This window comes from Patella vulgata, chromosome 3 (genome assembly GCF_932274485.2).
Source record: "Patella vulgata chromosome 3, xgPatVulg1.2, whole genome shotgun sequence".
NCBI lineage: Eukaryota > Metazoa > Mollusca > Gastropoda > Patellidae > Patella > Patella vulgata.
This window is the reverse complement of record NC_065881.2, coordinates 4,171,194-4,193,467: the sequence shown is the minus strand read 5'-3', so window position 1 is coordinate 4,193,467 and position 22,274 is coordinate 4,171,194. Positions and strand designations below refer to the sequence as shown.

Below are 22,274 nucleotides of genomic sequence, written 5' to 3'. Positions count from 1 at the left end.
AACCAAGTTCCTTGGCGTAATCTTAGACCGAAGGCTGACCTGGAAACCGCACATCGACGAGACTGTAGATAGATGCACCAAAATCCTAAACTTAATGAGAAAAATAACGGGCAGTACTTGGGGGTCCAACAGAGTAACACTAATGATGGTGTATCGTGCTCTAATACGATCTGTATTAGACTACGGCTCTCTGGCCTTCATGAACTGCGCGCCATTACTCTTAAGGAAGCTTGACACCATCCAATACAAAGCTCTGTGTATTGCGACTGGCGTAGGGCAAGGGACTGGGAGAGAGGCACTACTGCAGGAAGTCGGGGAGTTGCCCCTATCCCTGAGAAGAAAAGAACTAGCGACAAGGTACTGGGCTAAGATCTCGCAACTGGGCGAAAGATCCCCAACCTTTGTCAGTCTACAAAAAACAAGATATGTGAGAGATCCTAGAAAGAAAAGCTTCGGCCAGGGTATCAGGGAAACAATCAAGGAACTGCGACTGGGGGAGCTCGTGATAAATGAACACGACCCCCCAGCGATCGCCCCTTGGACGCTCCCTATACCGCCGGTTAATCTAGATCTACTACAGAAAACCGAGAAGAAAAACAACCCCACTGCAGCACGTGCTTTTTCTCTAGAACACCTGGAAGACAACTGGCCGTCTGATGACTGGGACCATGTGTACACGGATGGCTCACGCAATCCTGAAAGGGGCACCAGCTCGTTTGGAATATACCTGCCAAACGGGGAACAGGGAATAAGCAGGAAACTGCCCAATAACTGTTCGGTGTACACTGCAGAACTTGTGGCCATTCGTGACGCTATATCATGGATTTCCCATCAAAAGACTAGTAAGTTCGTCATTCCAAGCGACTCTCTGAGCAGTCTGATTTCAATCCAAAATGACAACTCGGACTCAAGACCAGAAGTCATTTTGGAAATCAGGCAGCTGTACCAGAGGGTTTTAGAGAAGGGAAGCAAATTAGAACTCGTGTGGATTCCATCACATGTCAACATTAGAGGAAACGAGCAGGCAGATCGACTAGCCAATGAAGGTCTCAAGGACACAGCACCACTCCGCACCATAGACTACAGCACCACGGAAATCTACAGTATGGTCAAAAGACAGGTCAATTCAATCTGGGAATTAAATCTCGTTGAACTTGACACATACAGATTCCGGCTGGATGACAAGATCTATACAAAGACAACACTCAATCACCCTAGATGAGATATATGTAGACTTATATCGAAGCTAAGGGTGAAAGAGTGGCTGAGAGACTACAAACACCAAATCATCATCTGTGAGTGCGGAGAAGAATGTACCACCAACCATGTCCTGGTAGACTGCGAGGTATACAAGGAGGAGAGAATGGACCTAGTGAGAACAATGGAGACTAACAACATACCATTCAACACTAAGAATCTACTCTTCCCGAGACCAGATTTGAAACTGCAAATCTTCGAACAAATCCACGTCCTAATGGACACAGTTGGACTAAGTAGAATAGTGAAGTAAGAGGGGGTCACGGCTAGACGGGCTCGGCATCTAAACACTAAACTACATAGGGGATTTATACCACACTGGCAGGATAGTGGAGTAAGGGGGAGTCACGACCAGACGGACTCGGCATCTAAACACTATTCCGCCAAAAACAGACACCAAACCTACAGAGTGGGATAGTGGAGTAAGGGGAGGTCACGATAAGACGGGCCTGGCACCTAAACACAAACCCCTCAAAGATGACATCTACCAAACTAGCAGGATAGTGGAGTAAGGGGGAGTTACGATCAGACGAACTCGGCACCTAAACACTATTCTGCAAATAAAAACTGACACCAAGCCCAAAGAGTGGGATAGTGGAGTAAGGGGAGGCCACGACAAGACGGGCCTGGCACCTAAACACTAACCCCAAACGATGACATCTACCAATCCAGAAGCAGACGAAATCATCCACCAAACGATATGTTTTATATTAAATAAAGGGAAGAACTTCCCACTAAACCAAATCCATGGCCTAATGCCAAATGGAAAGATTGCAAAATCATATTCTAAAAACAGGAATCAGCTAAATTCGGCTCTCCTATGTCTTGTCTGCGATATCACTTATGTGGAAGCAGACGTTAAACACCAAGAACTACTACTACTACTACATAATTAAACAATGCCATAATATTTTCGGTTATGACATTAGAATCAATAATTTGTAAAGATAACAATATTGTTTCAGCCATCATATTTCTCCAGTAGTCGGGACCTCGGTTTTTTGATCACATGGAAAAGACTTCTTCCTTGCCCCCCCCCCCTCCAGCTCTATTGTGCACCACAATAAAATAAACGTCATTGCACATGACACAGTTTAATCAATTCACATATAATACAACACAGTGAATGAACTGAAAATTACCATTGTATTTCAAATTACAATTTGATTAATGAATGACAAGGTACAAAATTATATAAATATACTGTATGACTGTAAAGAAATTAAATAGAGGGGTTGAGAAGATGAATGACAATGTTTACTATGGTTAAACGGATATAGTAATAGGGTTTCACCATGACTATACACTGAATGGTAATTCCTAAGGATTTAGAAAACGGACGACAATCTATGCACACTTTGTAAATTTCTTTTGAAATTATTGATTTGAGTCGGACGAGGTGTTTGCCAAAGGTCAAGGACAATATTTCATACTAGGAAGACTTAGTTGTATGTCTTTCAACTACATGTTGCAAACAAATGTTTAAATATCAGCTTAACTATATATTAAAATCCATCGATGGGTGATTTTCTGGACGAATAACTATTTGATTTATAAAAGAATAGAATAGCGACGAGTATATCGAATTCTTACTATACGATAAAGAAGGAAAAGGTGTTTTTTTCTATGTGTATCTCGTATAAAATAGCCCTGACACTAAGATATATTTATATTTGCTTCTACTTTCTAAAGGGCAAACATGTTCGTGTCCACCAGTTTTACATATGTGATAGAAATGGTTAAACAGATTCCAAATCTATATTTAAAGATGCATAATGTCAGACTTAGATAAAGAGCTGACCATTCTTGCTATAATAGCTTCAAAATAGATAATGTAAAATGAAAATATTGAACATTTCTTTCAAATTACTACATTCTCAGCCAAGTTATTGTTTGTAGTTTTGACAAGAAGTGTCCATTCTGGTAACCAAGGCACTGGTGTATTCGAGACAGCCTCGCTTTCCCATTTTTAAATTAAATTTTTAAATGGCAAACCGTTCTAATCTAGTCAAAATCTCTAGTATCTGATGCCATCAAGAGTTGATTATTGTCTTGTGTTGTTAATAAATGTCTTAACTAATAGTTTATATAACATTTCAGGCCTAAACAAAGACCTGCAATAGACAGATTTATTTTATATGTATAAGTGGCGGACACCAACATTTTTCTTTAATTTTGAACGGACGAGGTTACAGCATGTATAACACATGCAGGGAGGTCCACACTGTGTCCTCTTCCACGTATGCCATACATACGCCTCACGAAATGCCTATATGCTGTAGACCGGTAACGTCTGTAAAAAAAAAAATACATATACGGGCGCACTATTTGGAAAGAATGAAATGAAATGTGGTTTAACGCCATGCAGTGTTCGATGAGGGAAATTTTTCCCGCACAGCACCACTACGGCCTACACTTATTTCGAATTACAGCTGTCAAGTATTCTTTAACGTGCATGCCAATGTGTACACGGGGCCTTTTTTTTTTTTGTCCCATCCAAACAACAACTATTTGTTCTCACTTGCCAGCGATGACAAGTGGAAACAACGCTGAACCACCATGTGTCCCGCTCTATTTGTATCAGGACCAAATGAAGTAGGCATCATCCGTCGCCACAATCTTGGAATTGTTATAACTGTCCAAGTAACAAGCATGCCAAATAAGATGGATTGTAATGCAAGGATCAAAACATACACTTGCATGAGGCTAAGCCCATCTACAGTCACCTGCCCTTGGTGATAGTCATGCTACACCCATTACATTCCTGTATCCTCGATAATAATTCGAGACTAAACCATATGCCAACAGTATCATCTATCCGAAGCCAATGAAATGCCTAGCTTCGGCACGGCAGCAATGTGATAAAAGTAGTCTTAATGGCGGACTGTCACTGTGCACTGACCCTTAACAACCGTTGATTACTATGTATTGACCCATAACAACCGTTCATCAAACAACAGAATGTTCCTAAAGATCATTATCAAAGTCTGAGCACTCTTGAGCGTCCATGCGATTAGCTGTTCCAGATCACTCAAGAATTTGCAACAAATAAACTAAATTACTCGCCAACATTTGAATCTATTCGATACAAGGAATTTATTTACTAACATTAGTCTAATAAGAGAAGAAACTATCTGTTATCCACAAAAGATTATTAGTCGATCCAAATTATTTACTAATATTAGAAGATTACAAAACCAGCGGTTGCAAGGCAAGATACGTCCTTATTTTGCAAGAGATGGACTGAGAACAAGATAAAATAATGCGATTTTTAGTACAATCAGGGACCATAATCCAGGTGCAGGAATATCGACAGGAACCGTGATCGTTTGAATATAACATATATATTTAAGTTTCATCAAAATCGAATAAACATTGTGACTTTTAGAGGGTCCATAACCTTGGTATGGCATATTTTTACACTATTTGCTATAAGTAGCAGCCGTTTTGTCGGGCAGCTTCGGTCAGATTTTGTCGAAATTTAACTAAACCATCATTAGAGTGTAACGGTGATATATTTAACCTTATTTTCAAATCTGGAAAAATTGTGATTCTGAAGGTTCCAGAATTTAAAGAATCAGGGCCCATAATCCACAGGTTACGGTGCGATATGGGCGAATATTTACGGACCTGAAACATGTGTGCTATTAACATGAATTTCAAGTTTCATCAAAATCGGATAAAAATTGTGACTTCTACAAGCAAGGTATAGCATACCTTCAGGCTATAAATATACATTTCAAGTTTCATCAAAATCTAAAGCTAACAAAAAAACGCGGTTTTTGGTACGATCAGGGGCCATAATCCAGGAAGTTATGGTGCGATATGCGCGAATATTGACAAGAACCAGGATCGCCGAGTTAACAATATATATTTCAAGTTTCATCAAAATCGGATACAAGTTGCGACTTCTCGAGTGTCCACACCCTTGCTATTACGTACGTTTAGACTAATTGCGTACATGGAGCGGCCATATTGTCGGAATTTTACGAAATTCTAACTCGAATATCATAGAGGTGAAACGCTTAAATAATTAAACGGTTTTTAAAATTGAATACCAATTTTGACTTCTAGAGGTTCCACAAGCTAAATGCACGAAATTCGAAGGGCACCAAGATCTTTGGGTTATAAACATACATTTCATGTTGTGACCTCTAGAGTGTCCACAAGCTAAAAACGTGATTTTTCGTACAATCAGGGGCCATAAACCATAAAGGTATTTCGAAAGGAGTCGAGATCTTTTGGAGATAGACCTATATTTCAAGTTTCGTCAAAATCGGATAAAAAATTCTAGCCTATAGAGTGTGGACAGGGGAGACGACAATATACGACCACATGAAAATGTTGGCGTATAAATTATAAAAAAAAACTCACATATATCTTCCTTTGCCGGAATATTTGTGAAAAACTTTTTCCAGATAGGGAATACTTAGACATTCGCGCCTAAAAAAGGGCATTTTGGTAATGCATTTGTTTGCTCCCATTCTTGACACCATGTGGTGAACGTCATGGCAACAGATTGGTCTAGCATTCTTCAGCGGACAACAGGAACATCTACATTTTGTAGGTCTGTAAAGAAAAAGATAGGTTGCCAGGCAACGAAACATACGCCCACATCAGCTAAATCGTCCGGGCAGTCAACATGAGTTGTCGCATATTTCTACTTTTGTTGGTAATGAAACATTATAATACACTAAAATCTGATTAAGTGTAACAACTCATTAAGTAATTATCAGAAAATCATTAGAATTTGTTTGGCCCATGCTAACGCTTAGTATACAAAACATTTAATATCATGTTTATCAAAAATCATTAAAAATCGTCTCAAGACCTTAAACTCTGTGTATCAATCTAAAGTCAATCGAAACGATTATATATCAGCGTAAACACAGTGTATAAATATAAAATCAATCAGATGATAACTATGATCTCTAAAGCATCAACAAGTGATCAAGGGCCATAACTCTGGCAGTTATTATCGGAAATCGTTGAAAATCCATAGGTTTCTTCGTCTGATGATCTTAAACACTGTGTATATAATTAAGGTCAATTGGATATTAACTTTAACCTCTAGAGCGTCTACAAGGTTCTTCAAAGTGATCAAGGGCCATAACTCTGGCAGTAATTATCGGAAATTGGTGCAAATCATTAGGATTTTCCGTCTCATGACCTGAAACACTATGTATAAATATAAAGTCAATCGGATATTAACTTTAGCCTCTAGAGCGTCCACAATATTTTTCAAAGTGATCAAGGGCCATAACTCTGGCAGTAATTATTGGAAATCGGTGAAAATCAATAGGCTTCTTCGTCTCATGACCTTAAACAATGTGTATAAATTTGAAGTCAATCGAATATTAACTTAAGCCTCGAGAGCGTCCACAAGATTTTTCAACGTGATCAAGGGCCATAACTCTAGCAGTAAATATCGGAAATCGTTGAAAATCAATAGGATTCTTCATCTCATGACCTTAAACACTGTGTATAAATTTAAAGTAAATCGGATATTAACTTTAGCCTCTAGAGTGTCCACGAGATTTTTCAATGTGATCAAGGGCCATAACTCTGGTAATAATTATCGGAAATTGGTCAACATCAATAGGATTCTTCATCTCATGACCTTAAACACTGTGTATAAATTTAAAGTAAATCGGATATTAACTTTAGTCTATAGAGTGTCCACAAGATTTTTCAAAGTGATCAAGGGCCATAACTTTGGTAGTAATTATCGGAAATTGGTCAAAATCAATAGGATTCTTCGTCTCATCACCTTCAACACTGTGTATAAATTTAAAGTAAATCGGATATTAACTTTAGCCTCTAGAGCGTCCACAAGCAATTGTGGACGCCGGACGGGGGCTACGACAATATACGACAAAAAACCTGTACCCGAGAAAACAAAGAGTCATCACACACTTAACGAAGGTTTATACTAATGAAGGTTGCTGCCATTAAATCATATGACGACAATATCACTACAAATTCAAAAAACAGCAACACATTGTTTTTCTTAAATACGTTTTATATAACGCAGAATACAATATTTACAAGCATAAATCTATGAACGCAAAAATAACATGTCTTTCATATTCCTGAAGCAATGGCCCGATAAATCCCTCTCTGGCCATTGCTGGATTAGCTTCTGATACTTGCGCTTTTGAGGGAGTGTGTCTATTCTTCCCGTGCAATCAAATCTATCCAAAAGCACAGCAACATGACAGTCCTTCGTTTAATCTTGGGTCTTCCCTAAAACTTTGGACAGTGATTTAAGGTATTAAAAACGTCTCAAAACAATATTGTTTACATTATATCCAGGGAGTAAAAATCGTGTCGACAGTTGATAGCCTTGTTTGTCACACAATTAGTTTTTCTGCAATATTCTGCTATGCACTGGTTAATTGGGCATGATAAAATCGTGAGTCATGACGTAACATTATGTAAACATATTTGGTCCAATTTGGAGCTCTGTTTGGCATTGTTACGCAGTAAGCTATTGGTTGTTAATCGGACTATTGACCAGTCATAATTTAGAACAAGAATTTGCTTTGTTTACAGCAGTGAGTAGTGGGATTAGCTCTAATCAAACGAAACACTGCAAGGAGTATGCATGTCTTTCAAGCAGGCTATTTCAACTCCTCTCTGCTCGGTCAAGCCAGTGTGGCTAGACTACCGGACACATTATATCATATCCTTCTTAGAATTGAAATTAGTGATTTGATTCGCCAAGCTTGTCATGGTCTTTTTCATTCCCTGGAATCACTTATTGAATATTGGTGTCGGCCATTATCACATATCCGTAGCAATAATCTGTGTGTTGAAATTATTTTTGGAACGTGTTTAACCAGTTCTATCACATATGTGATGATGACTGCAATGACACCAATATTGTCCTTCAAGGGCGTTGCGCGGTCTAAAATGCACATTTGAGAGCTAGCACTGTACATTTTGTTCATAAACTGGGGTGGAACAACTGCATATTAATCACAAACAAAATACCTATTTTATTCAATATGTTCCTTAAGCATGATAATATAGGGTGCTGATGACAACACACACTGCCTGGATGTCCATCAAATTTGAATTGAACAATGCTAATTACAATTCCAAGAAGGCCAAGGGGCATTTTTTGACTGTGGTGTGTCTGATATCCTTGGAAACGCCCAATAACGATGATGGGAGTTTTCTTGGAAATTTTATTACTACATGCTAAAAAGAAATATCGACACCAAAAACGTGATATATCAACTCAAAGTATTTTTAAATCTTTGTTGATTATTTACCTTCAAGCGAGATTTTGTGATTTTTGGAAAATTCTTTGAACACGTCCACAACAAGTTTTAAAATACAACAATTCGGATGTAAAATGTAAATATTTACTTCAGTGTACTACTCCACCGCTCCCAAAATCATTTTATACATTAAAAAATGCTAGTCTTCGACAATGAAAAAATGAAATTCAGCCATGTTCCAGTCGGCATGATCTTGTGTGAAACGTGAACGGTGTGGTGTGTAAGACGTCATAATTTATCCAAGAACGGATCTAGGTCGGAGAATCCTTCTCGTTTGCCATAAATAGATGTTTTTAGCTTTACTCTTGTATCTCCATTATTGTACACAACAAACGGTACTCTTGTATCTCCATTATTGTACACAACAAACGGTCGGACTGATATGTGTCCTCTGGGTTATTTTAAACATGGAATAAGTGTGCAAAGTCTTAATAAGATTGGTACGTATCTTGCACTACTCAGCGCTTTAATTAGCTGATTGGTTAATTATGTCTAACGAATTAACCAAATATGGATTTGTCAACACGACTGACTGATATATTTTATGGTTCGAATTAGGCCTTGACTCTACATAAGTCACAGAAACGCCAACATAGCATCCTGTTATTAATTATTACTTTGAAAACAACTTATTAGCGTTTTAAATAAATATGTATTAGGTCTGACCGCTATCATGTTCATATAATATCAAAATTAAATAAGAATGTTAATGAAAATTATCCCTTATTTTATATCATATTCTTTTCCAATAGCCTTTCTGGGTTTGTTTAGATCGACATTACTTTAGAAGTTTACTATTCTTTTTCTATAACTTATAAAATTAAAAGAAATGTGTTTTAACGTCCTACTCTTCTGCTCCGACTGGGATAATTAAGACGGGCATCTATTACTTGTAAGGTGAGCCACGGTGGGTAAGACGCCGGCTCGCTAGTCTGGAGGTCTCATGTCTGTAGTATAGTGTCGATGAAATCTGTATCGTTTGGAAACTACGTTAATTTTAGGTTTAAAATGGCACTGTAATTTATTCAAGGCATGTACATAAACTTCATCACTGTAGTGATCATCTTCTGGATTGATATCAGGTCAAGTATAAAAAATACGTTGGCCTTCTGCTCCTAAGGAATTGAGTAGAATAGCTTTCTTCCGTTTTGCTGACCATCTATCTGCTGCGAAAGCTAGTAGGGTGGAATTTATAAATGTTTTCTTGTATATATTTAAATAAAGTTTATGTAATATATGGTGTATGTTGTTATATCTGCTTTGTGGTTTGAAGTCTAGCCAATATGTCGTGTCCAGTGTGTTGTTGTGTTGTAATTGTGTTCACTGAGTTGTTTTAATGAGTGTACCTGGTTTGCACCTCCTTGTTTCAAACAGCACTTATTTCTGGACATGAAAGATGGCAAGACCTTTGTGTGTTTTCTCTGGATTCAGGTATATTTTATTTCTTGTTTTTGTAATCTGATCAGGTGTTATCTACCAGTAAATATATTTATTTAGCTTAGGTGTATTTCAATAGTTTAAGTAATAATTCTTGTAATAGCAATTTCCCTAATTTATATATAATTCACATCTCTAGTTTTCTCGCTATTTTTCCAGTGGTATTTATTTATTGTGGTGTACTTTCTTTTAGTTTAGCTTGTATAATACTGATATAATTAAGACACCTTTCCTAGGGTATGTTTAGTTTTCTTGTTCTCTTCTTTCTAAATGTATTTAGTTCGTATTTTATGTTTCTTTTGTATATTTATTGCTATTATGATTATGTCCTGTCTGGCATGTTTGTATTTGTATTTATATTTTCAGTGGTTTTTGTGGGTTTTTTGTTGGGTTTTTTTTTGGAATAAATAAACTGTTTAAACCAGTGCTGTTCGGTCATCTCCTCTATAACCTATAAATCCCCGAGTTAAAAAGCTCCGGCTACAGAAGCAATTATGTAATTCGTAAATAAACGTTCCCATTGAACCCATGGAATGAAAGGATTACCTGGTGTAGGTAGGAACGGCATGGGTAAATGAATCAAAGTGGACAAATGTGTAGAATTTCTTGTAGATAAATGCTCTGACATGGCTAATTCTTGTAAACGTAGATTCTTAAATAACTCGTCGCCAAATATGTAGTGTGAATGAAATGAACACAATACTGTTCAGAAGATTAAGATGGATTTTATTCATCATTCTGGACCAAGCATATAACATGGTTACTGCACGCCATAGAATTTCACTAACTTTGTTAGATCGGAAGTTATATTCGACCACCAAGTCCCTGACTACCGTATGACAGGTAGGTTAAATAAAATGGACTTACTGATCGAATATAACTCAGGCGCGGATCCAATTTAAGGGGCCCAAGGAGCACGAAATGTTCATAAATACCATTTATCCGAATTGTTTGGAGGAGACCCCACGCCCCGCCCCCCCCCCCCCCCATCAACCAATAGTGGGATTGTTGTCACTACAATACTTCAATATGGAGATCTGAAATTTTATATATTACGGTTTTTTGCGGGACGCAATGTTGGTTTTAATCCTTTCAAGTGTCTCTGAGAATTGTGTAGTAACGAAGTTGTAATACTCGACAAAACGCTATTTGAAAATTTCGTGTAATATACCCTCCATTTATTATTTTCACCAGCTTTGACACGTGAAAGTTGAAAAGTCACCATGGCTCAGTGAATAAGGCACTGGTCCACTAACCAGGTCCTGGGATCGACGATCCAGGTGATTGCACGGTAAAATTTGTAAATCGCAATAACCATACTTGAGCATGCTCCAAGCGCAGGTCAAAAACATACAGAGCTGTCACAAAATGAATACTTCCTTCAACAACAAGCGGTTGCCATTCAAAATGTGGCAAGAGATGGGCTGGGGACAAGGAAAATCAATAGGGTCCGATATGCTGCAAAACAGAACCAAGATCGTTGGGATATAAACATAAGTTATAAGTTTCATCAAAATAAGATAACAATTGTTAACTCTGAAATTGTTTTGTTTCGTACAATCTAGGGCCATAATCCGATATGGGTCAATATCTATAGGAACCGGGATCTTCTTTACGGTACACTTTAAGGAACCGAGATCTTTGGGATATAAACCTATATTTCACGTGTCGTCAAAATCGGATCACCAATTGTGACCTGTAGAGTGTCCACAAACTAAGTCTGAACGGAAGGACTGGCGCGACAACAATATACGTCCACATGCAAATAGTGTCAGATCATTCCGCGTAGGAAACAGTCATTTATTTTCTAGTTATTATAACACTTCTCGCGTGGATAACACAATACTCACACTTCATGAATCTTTGCACCGTAAGTTCTTTCTATTTCAGCGACCTTCTCCTCAAGGATACTTATCGTTTTACGGAGTTCGGCCACATCAACCTTCAATTGGTTATGCTCTTCAATCGTGTTACGGTCTTGCATCTCGGCTTTACGGTAATCGTTCACATTAATCACATTGTCGTTCCCAATCTGCACCCGTTTACTGTTCACGTTGTACGTGTAGTGCTTTGTTACGCTCTGTACCTGCAAGAAAAAAGAGAAAGAAACTGGGGGGACGAGGTTGATTTCTAGCAATCAACACAGAGTTAAGAATTGTCCAACTTTCACTGTCCACATCACTGCCCTAGTGCTTCTGATTCCTTAAGAAATGCTCTGCCGGATAATTCCTCAATGTTCGGCCTGGTGTGGACAGGAAAATGTTAATACGATTATTCTTTCAAAAAGTCGACGCATATTTTAGGAACTATGAGGCACAGTATTCTAATTATCAACATAAAAATGTCATGTCTGTTCATGGAATATCCTTGTCGGAAGACAACATAATCGTGCCGTCCCAAAAAGTTATTTTGAGACAACTCTGGATTCAATATTTATGGGAACTCGTCTTTCACTCTAGCTACATGTGCTAATCGTCTGGTCAAAGTGTGTGGATCGCATTTTATTGTTGGAGTTTCTTGACTTACAATTACCACTTCGGTTATTGTACGAGGTAGACCTTTTCTCCGTTGACTGTAAACCAGCGGCGTTGCACCGAACCATATACTTATCGCCTGTCGTCCAGTCTGCTAACAATACGCAGAGACTTTGTCATGGACCACTTAATGCTTGTTCATTGCATATCACAATTATTATCTACCACCTGTGTAAGAAAGCAGGGGACTATGACTATTAAAATGGTTATGTCCACCCGTCGCACGTTTTGGGACACAATAACGGTCTCAATTGAGCTACAATTCTCAAACTTGGGGTATGTGCTTATTAGGTAAATGCCTTGACGGGGTTTGAAGATGAGCAGAAATAAGTGGCGTGATTGGTTGATGCTTTTGGACACGATAATTATGGTTCTAATTAGGAGAGGGTGATGAAAGTTGATGTATAGTTTGATAATGAGCACCTTCTTAGGCTATTATACTTCAGTCTGATTGGTCGAGACTTTAGGACAAGAGGTAGAATTATCAAACGTGGGGTAGGCGTCTATTAAGTGAATGCCCCGACAGTATTCGATTCGATTGGAACTTTCAACTGTAACACGTTGCAATAATTACTCAATATAAGCCAAAAGGATCCGCCTTGTTCATTTATAGTCCGGCCCTGTCTTCAGTATTAAAATATAAAATTGAACACAAAGTATATTTAGTTATCCGTATTGTAGTAATGGCAATCACGGCGTGTGTTTTTTTGTTTTGTTTTTTGTTGTTTGTTTTTTTTTTGCAAAATATAAAATAATTACGATGTCGTTTAACACTCACAATAACATATTTGGTTACCGGCCATTCAGCCATTCAGGTCGTACATGTGTCAAGTATACAGTCATATATACAAACGCCTAACTATAGAAGTCTACCATTCTTAATTTCTACTTTTCGCCCTCCAAAACACGAAAGTCGAAAAGTAGCAGTTACGACAAAATGTGAGGCGACAGCAACGCTATACAAGCCAAAATCGACTCGAAAATAGGAAATCAAGAAATAATACACTGCGATAATAGCGCCCCTCGTTTTTTTTCCTAATTTCTTATTTTCGACTTGCATTTTGGCTTGTATACCGTCTTGTCGACTTTCGACTTAGTCATATTTTTGTATTTATTGATGTCAGTAAGATGTTACTATGGAGAACGTAAATTTCAGATTATACATTCCAGACTTCGTAATTGTAAAAGTGCTCTAAACTTCCATAGATTTTTAATGCATATTTCATATAACCCGACATGCAGTTGTGGTCATACTCAAGAAGACAGCGACCATTATTTTCTGCACTGCCCAAATTATTCGTCTCAGCTTATCTCAACATTAAATACCCTCCCATTTAAATCCATAAATACAAAAGCGTTCCTATATGGCGATACCAACGAAAGTAACCCGTTCAACAAAGTGAGTTTTAGTAAAGTTCACAAGTATTTAAAACTAAACAAGCGCTTTGAATAGATAAGGTAATTGTCAGGCGACAATGATTGGTGTTAAATAGTGATGATGACGATGATGATGACGATGATGATGACCATGAAGATGATTTATTTATATATTTATTTATATACTAGAAGAATGCCCGGCTTCGCTCGGGGGTCATTACTCCGAAACCGGAAGTGGTAGACTAACGCCACCTGGCCTATGTTACTCCCCGGTCCGAGCTACCCCTATACCCCAAATTTCAGACTCGGAAATGACAACGTGAATGATGGATCAGTCGAACGACAGAGTGAATGACAGGAGTTTTCCAGTCGAATAATAAAGATAATGGCAACTCTGGTCATAGCATATCTGTTTATAATATATTTCATATAAATGTTTATACACGTATTTGAAAAATACATTTAGGTCTACGTGTAATGTTGAATGTATAAATTCGGAAATGTTTGATATCTTGAACTGTATTATTTAAAATACACGATTAACGTATTAAATTGTAAATAATGAATCAAGCCAAGACATGTATTAAATGTTTTAAATGTTTTATTGAATTAGAATAGAAACTGAAAACAGATTAACACCCCGTGTGAGATATTTCATTCAAATATTGTGAAAGGGTTGGTAATAAAAATTAAAATTGTCATTGTGTCATTTTAATATTATTGACTCGTCCTATTCTGTTACGTGGTCGTCTCAACATATTGTTGTCATGGGTTACTTCTGCAAAACAACTCAATAGAAACGAGTAAAGTATTATAAAAGAAATTATGTCTAAAGAGTTCTTCATGACATGTATTGACTGTAAGACACAAAGCGTACAGGGTCTAAGTGTGATGTTAAAGGTCAACACGCAAATATTGAAATTGGGTATGTTCGTGGATTGACTTATAGAATGTTGTTAATATTTCCATTTAAATAAATACAAAAAGCAATTCGAAAAATAAACTATAAGTAAAAGAACCATCTCAGTGAATAAAGCTATTAATATGCCGTTAACCCGTGAGGCAAACCGAATGATGTTTTATAGTAAATTAGACGAATAAAACATATAACGTTGCCATCTCGACCCTGATGCCCATGAACACAAATGACGAGTTTAAGACAAACCAATTGCGGAATGGAATTGATTAATGGAATATAAATTTTATTATGTATTGACAATACTTTTCTGGTTAGATTTTAGCCTAAACACGACATGTGTGTTGGTGACAATTTTGCCAGTCATATCTGAATGACTCAAAAACTGTTTATATTTCTTTAACTTTTGGTATACCTAAATTCGGGCTATTATTTATGGTAGAAAGATATATTAAAATGACCTAAAGCTTTAAAACATATTTTTAAATATGTTGAGGCACCCTAAATTGAATTTGAAGCACCAGGGATAAATAAATAAAAATAGCTATAATGCATGATTTTATTGTAACTAGTGAACTGATAAATATTGTACAATTTATCTAAAGAGTACATTTATGAAAACGTGGTACTTTTCTGATATCTAGTTAAATTAACACTTACCCAGATCTTGGCATAAGCATGACTTAAAATGATCACGGCTAAAACAATTCCGTGCGAATCAAGAATTCTTTATGTAAGAATAGAGCTTTATAAGACCGTAAATGCACCACACATTATGTCTCCATAAGATGGTAGCTATAATCTTTCAATCCAATCCCCTAATTAAGTATACCCCCTACCAATCATAATAAAATAATAACATAGCAAAACGGTGTTTAATTCTGATCATCTAAATTATCAAATGATATTCGCCGAAGTAGTAACTGAGAAGGACGTGTTTTAAGATATACATAATGTATCTTACTATTTTTCGCTTATATAATTTGATTTTCAAATACAAACCATTAATACCTATCTTAGCATTAAAACAATCAACCATTTGTGGTTATATTGAAATCTGTAAAAGACGCATTCTTTTTGAATATATTTTTAAAAAATAATAAGTTAAGTACAACAGTCCAGTAGGTTTTGCTGCATTGGAAAAAAACATATTATTAACGCTTTTTCAACAAGCAATTGTTATACTCTTAGTGATTTGTAGAGCGTCAAATCACAATGTTATTGTACTGTTTTAAATTGTAGATTTTATTCATTCATGTAAAACATTTATTACAATTTTATAATAAAATGTATAAAACACTGAGTTCGAGATTCAAATCACAAATCCATCCAAGCTAGGATACTGCAAATCCGAATATTTTTGTTTATAAAATATTTACTTTCCATTCAATAAATATTCCAGTCATCTAGTTTTGGATTTGGGGAAATTCATTCTCCTTTTCCCATATATACAGATTGCCGTATTATTTAATAATCAAACCAAACAGCATGTAATCAAAGAACGCTTGTATCCGCCATATGTAATATTGTCACGTGACATTGTTATGTTTTGTTTCGCTCGGGAAGCGTTTATTATACATAATAGAACTCCAGTGTAGTAAGCCATAACTATGAACACTATCATGTCCCAAATAAATAATCTAATTTGTAGATCTGCAACTGGTCACATGATGGTCCGAACATTATTTGTATGGCTCTATTTGTTGACAGCAAATACCGCTAATAATTATCTTGGATAAAATACCTCGTTTAGTAAACGAGGCAATTTTACCCAGCCTCGTTCTGAACGTTTTTGCCTCGTTTGGACAGAAATGCCGAACGAGGCATTCTGAGGTTTATAGTGTAATTTCAAAACACTATAACACATCACGTAATATTTATAAAGTTCAGGTTTCACTTTAATTCTGTCTCAGGATATCTCAATTTGGTAAACAGGTAAACCATTTCTTCTTCTTGGATTTGTATTGGTATGTTTCACCTACCATAGTATCAAGTTGAAACTTTCTTTTTTTCTTTTAAGTATGATTGGTTTGTACAATTTTATCCGCCAATCAAACATATCATTGCCATCAGACCAAGAATTAACTATTCCTATTTTTTTTTAAACTTTATTTTGATATTAATCTAACATTATTATTTCGAAAAATTATTTGTAAATCTTACTTTTAATTAAAATTAAACTTTATTTTAATATTAATAAACATTGATGTGTCCCTTTAATTATAAAACTTCAAACTAATTTTGACCTCTTGACCTTATCCCAATATACAAGTTTATACTTTCCGTTTCTGTTTTAGAATTCCGCCATTATTATTTTATATTTCTCAGTCAGTAATGGACCTTTTTGACCTAATCATTTACAATTTTGTATTTCGTTTTTTATAAACATTCCTATCAGACTGACACAAGCTGAGCTCACACTTATGACAATACCAGTGTTACATTTTAACTAGAATAGAACTGTCAATCATATATGGCCAGTATATGAATGACATTCCATTTTATCCTACAGTACCTATTCCATCATTAGTATTATATAAACATTATTACATAGAACCATATCCCAAGCAATTGGCTGTACACTCCATTCACCTAGAACACAGTCTATATTTTATAAACACGACAATTAGAACATACCTAACTTTTAATTACACATACAGTTAACTACATGTATATCCTATATAGTAGTAGTTGTTTATTATTATATATTAACGCATTCCGTGACTTTTACACACGTCAAATTTAACAGTGTTGGAACCTACTGTTTATTATAATTCGACCTAATGTCAAATTACACATTCCTAACCATCTCGTGTCGACAGCTTAAAGCAATTAGCAGTATATATTAAACGTTAATATTATGTTTCTAAGCAAAAATTTAATTACATAAAATTATATACGGACAAAATTTACCGTATAACTCCACTTTTCTAAAATAAGTGTCGTATTTTTAACTTTAACCTCCTATAAAACTCGTATTAATGACTTTGCGATAATCTCACAATTTAACGAGCCTTTAATTTTAGTTTTTCCCCAGGAAAACTATTACCAACATCCCTAGATTTTAACCACATGGGATTTTTTCCATGACCTAACTTTTTAATCAAAAGTTAAATTACAACAACTCTAAGGCCTGGACTAAGGGCCTCAAAATTATATAGCTTAACAGACATACGAAACAACACAAAAACACAAATTAACGAATCACAGTAGAAACCACGGCCAACTAGGAAACTAGAGTTAATCACTCACAAACATCATCCTTAGCTCTGCCGTCTTTCCACTGCGACCCGGAGACAACATTAGTTCCTTATTTTATTCCCTATTCCGTTTCCTTATTATTCCTTAGTTATATCAAAACATTTTTTTTTAAAACTTACTCCCTAAACTTTCTCTTTAACTTTAATTTTACTACAGGTCATGTTAACCCAATAATATACACACCCAACCAGTGATATTATATTGTTTAATAAACCTATCAAACTCAACTTATGAATCATTATATTTGATTCTCTATATAGTTAAATTTTAAATATTTAGTTTCTAATCAGATTTTAACCTTAAATTAATATTATTTGGTCTGTAAACAAATTTAACACATTTAATTTACCAAACAAAATGTATTTACCCAATTTTTCGAATATCTTCACCAGAGTTTTTTTTCCACCAGACTTTTTCTGTTGCTGGATTGTACAGGTTTTCGTCTTCTAAAGTGACTTACTCCAAGGGTCGAAACTTCAGCACGGCACCAAATCAAATCTGTAGCACCATAGGTCCTTTGTCTGACGTGGAGAGCGGGCGTATATGTCGGAAAACCGGTCGCCACATCCTACGTACGACCCATGCATCTTTTCTTACTACATATTTCTGTAGCCTTGTGATCGTCTAGAATTTGTCTCTAGCTGTCTTTACTTCTGCTTCACGTTCTGTATTTACTTCTTACAGTTTCTTAAGACGTTTGTCTTACCAGGAAGAACAATGCAACAGTTTGCTTCTACATTTTATATATATATATATATATAGCTGAATACAGGTATACAAGCATAGCACAAATTACGATACTAGCTAAAACCATTTCTCTACCCTAGCCAGCCTCGCGGCTGTCTAGGAACTCAGATGGAACCTCTCTGGAATCTAATGGAAGTCTAACGAATTCTCACAAGTATGATAGTTTTGTAGCTGTGGGTTTTGGGCGTTCAATTATCTAATTGGTCAAATATCATGTAAATATCATGTCAAACAAGCCAAATGATGCAATCGTAATTTTCCATCACATGTTCTCTCTGTGGTATTTTATAGACACATTTTATGACTAAATAACTCTTTTTTATATAACAATATGTCATTTATACCGTAAGTTGATTTAGTACACACTACATTTAATATATATGTGAAACTATTAATTTGCCAAATATATTAATTAATGAAATATAAAGTCATCTTATTTCTCTATTCCTTGTCTATAAATTTAAAAACAATGTCGCAACGACGATGGTGCTACAGAGTATGCTAAGCTAAAAACGTTCCCGTCCCTGTTGCAATTTCCGAATTTCTTTTCATTTTCCTCAATTTTCCTCCCTAGCGAAATAATTAAAACAAAGACAGATTAATTTGATTCTGAATATTAGGAAATATTAAACAGGCTGTGAAATTTAATCTAGAAGCCATCAGTGGAAATCAGGATCGGGTTAAGCTAGCATGGGGCCCTTTCATCAACAATAAAAATAATAACTGGCATATTCTGGTCATTGTCCTTCTCACACTCAAATGCAATTTGTATGTCAATATGGTTGAGCACAACATAATAAATCAAATCATAAATTATCATAAACTAATTTGGGGATCCTGTCTGTGACATCGTCAGCATCTACTTAATCCGAGCCAGGTGGAAATGGATCGGATTTTGAATCCCGAAATAAAATTAAAAATATTAGCCCGCGTAGTTTTCTGCAAACATTTATGCCAAACTCACACACGTATAGGCCCAGGGCAAGTTGTTGTCAGGGGCAGCTTGGTCTGGGGGCCTGATCGAAAAAACATAATTTTCAAAATTACTAAAATAAATTGAACTTCGTATCCACTGAAAAATATAATGACCTCAATCTGAGGATAACAATGATCTATTAATGAGGTGCAGGAATAGTTAATCAAACTAGTTTCGTTTTCTCATCATGTCACATATTCTTCACAGCGATGAGGGCCCAACGAAACTAGTTGGTCCGAGAGCCCAGAGCTACCCAGTCAGTCCCTGAGAATTTCAATACAGGGCTAAATGAGGAATTGTGATAATAAATGGTTGCAAACTGCGACCTTTTTAATACCGACATCAAAATCAGAGAAATTTGGATATCAGCCACAATCCCTCGTTCACCATAAGCCTTAACTGGTTTCCTGTCCCACTGAGCGCCTACAAGTAAGGAGGATTGATCGATGATGCATGTACGTATATTGAGCGAGATTGGGCTTTAGTATCGCTGAATCTGTTAGGAACAGGGAAATAGGGAGGAGCAGGGGGCACAATGTTTTTATTGGGACATTGGGAATATTATGATGACATTAACGCTGCCATTGCCATGAGTATTTAAGATCATTCTTTCGAAATTCGATGGCACTTTCTCAGAAATGTGGTAATATTTGCGGATGGGAGGGGTACATAGCCACGCATTCACCTATACCCTTGTAGAAAATCGCATCGGATTCGAGCGTTATAAACAATTTCCGTTTTCTTTTATTTATTTTTATTTTATGTTGGCAACCCGCCCAGTATGCCTCTGCCTCACTGTTGGCTTGTCAAACAACATAAGGAGTGCTCGGGTGTATAGTAGAGGTTAAACTTTGCATCTGAATTGAAAATTTGCAAGTGATAGGGTATGTTTAACAAGAGCCTTAAATAGCCGTTTGATACGTGACGGTATTTGATTAAAGAAAAATGTCAAAAAATATATCGGGTATTCCCATATCATCGTAAACGGGTATACCCGATGTGAATTATATAGTGACCATAATACTTTAATAGACTCAATATTTGACCCTAATATTATTATTACCGCCTCATATGGGGTATACTCGTTTACGATGATATCATCTTTATAAACGCAGTATACGAGAATTAGATAAATAGCTGACCTCCTATACCCGGACATCTGCTACGGCCTACTCTTATATCGAATTCCAACTGTCAAGGGATCTTTTACGTGCACACGGGACCTCGGTTTTTTGTCCCATCTGAACGACTAGACAGCTGTCCTTATCAGAAATGAAATGAAATGGGTTTAACGTCCTACTCATTTCCTTGTCCGGCCCTCCGTCCTGCATCACTGACAAGGGGAAACCACGCCGGAAAATCGGGATGAACTTTCTCGGCCAATGCAGGGATCGAACACCCGACATCCATGCTAGCGAGCCAGCGTCTTACCCACTTAGCCAATGAAATGAGGTTTAACGTGCTACTGCTCTGCTCCTAACGGGGCTAATGAAGACGCGCATACGCCATACAGTGTGCTACGAGGGAAATTTTGCCCGGAAAGCGGGACTACGGCCTACTCTTATATCGAATTCCTACTGTCAAGGGATCTTTTACGTGCGCGCCAATGAGTACACGGTACCTCGGGGTTTCGTCCCTTGCCATGCCCTCATCCACTGACAAGGGGGAACATAGCTACAAATGTCGTAGCGCCTGGAGTAAGGCGGATCACATCAGTAGTGGAACCTTTTCTAGGGGGAACCACGCCGTAAAATCTGGATGAACTTTCTCGGCCAATGTAGGGATTGCACCCCCGACTATAGCGAGCCAAAGTCTTACCAGTTTAAAATAAAAAAGCATTCTCGAAGACAGGTCGCGAGCTGGGGTTTTTAAACTGGTTTATTTGCCCCACATTTGCGTTCAGACGTTCCCCGGGATTTTAAAGCCAGTTCAACTTCAGCGTTACTGCAGATGGAATGGTTATGTTGTTCAGATTGCATATTAAGGTTAGTCTACACCTGACAGATGTCCTGTGTGAGAAAATGTTCACGATTCTATCATACAATTTCACAAACATAAACTGTCATTTTCTCCGATAAGGATCCCAACATAACTCAAATCCATTTGAGATCAAATAAAATATAGATATATCAATTCAACCAGTTTTTAAAATGTACTCACTGTGCTAGACGACATTGCTACTGATATTTCGTTAGGTTGTTTCCTATTTCCTAGAACAACGTGCTGCGTGGAAAACGAACTTAACTTTTGGATAAATTTAATAAATTCAACTGTATTGGAATACCCGATATATGTAGGTCACCTGTTGTTAGATTGGAATACCCGATATATGTAGGTCACTGTTTTTAGATTGGAATACCCGATTATGTAGGGGGGTTGGATGGCCGAATGGTTAGCATGTGCGCGCTATATCATAAAGCCTGTCATTGAGTCAACTGGCGTGGTTTCGAATCCCCGGTTGTACGTGACAAGGAGTAGGG

General features: G+C 36.7%; 1 long non-coding RNA gene across 1 annotated transcript; it reads right to left on the bottom strand.

Annotated features, from left to right (window-relative positions):
- Nucleotides 1–2,335: 2,335 nt before the first annotated feature.
- LOC126815708 (uncharacterized) lies at nt 2,336–22,080 on the bottom strand. Its single transcript, XR_007678042.1, has 4 exons — nt 21,955–22,080; nt 11,834–12,069; nt 5,632–5,826; nt 2,336–3,550 (listed from the first exon to the last, which is right to left on the bottom strand). It is a non-coding gene; the product is annotated as an uncharacterized LOC126815708 (long non-coding RNA).
- Between the last annotated feature and the right edge of the window lie 194 nt (nt 22,081–22,274).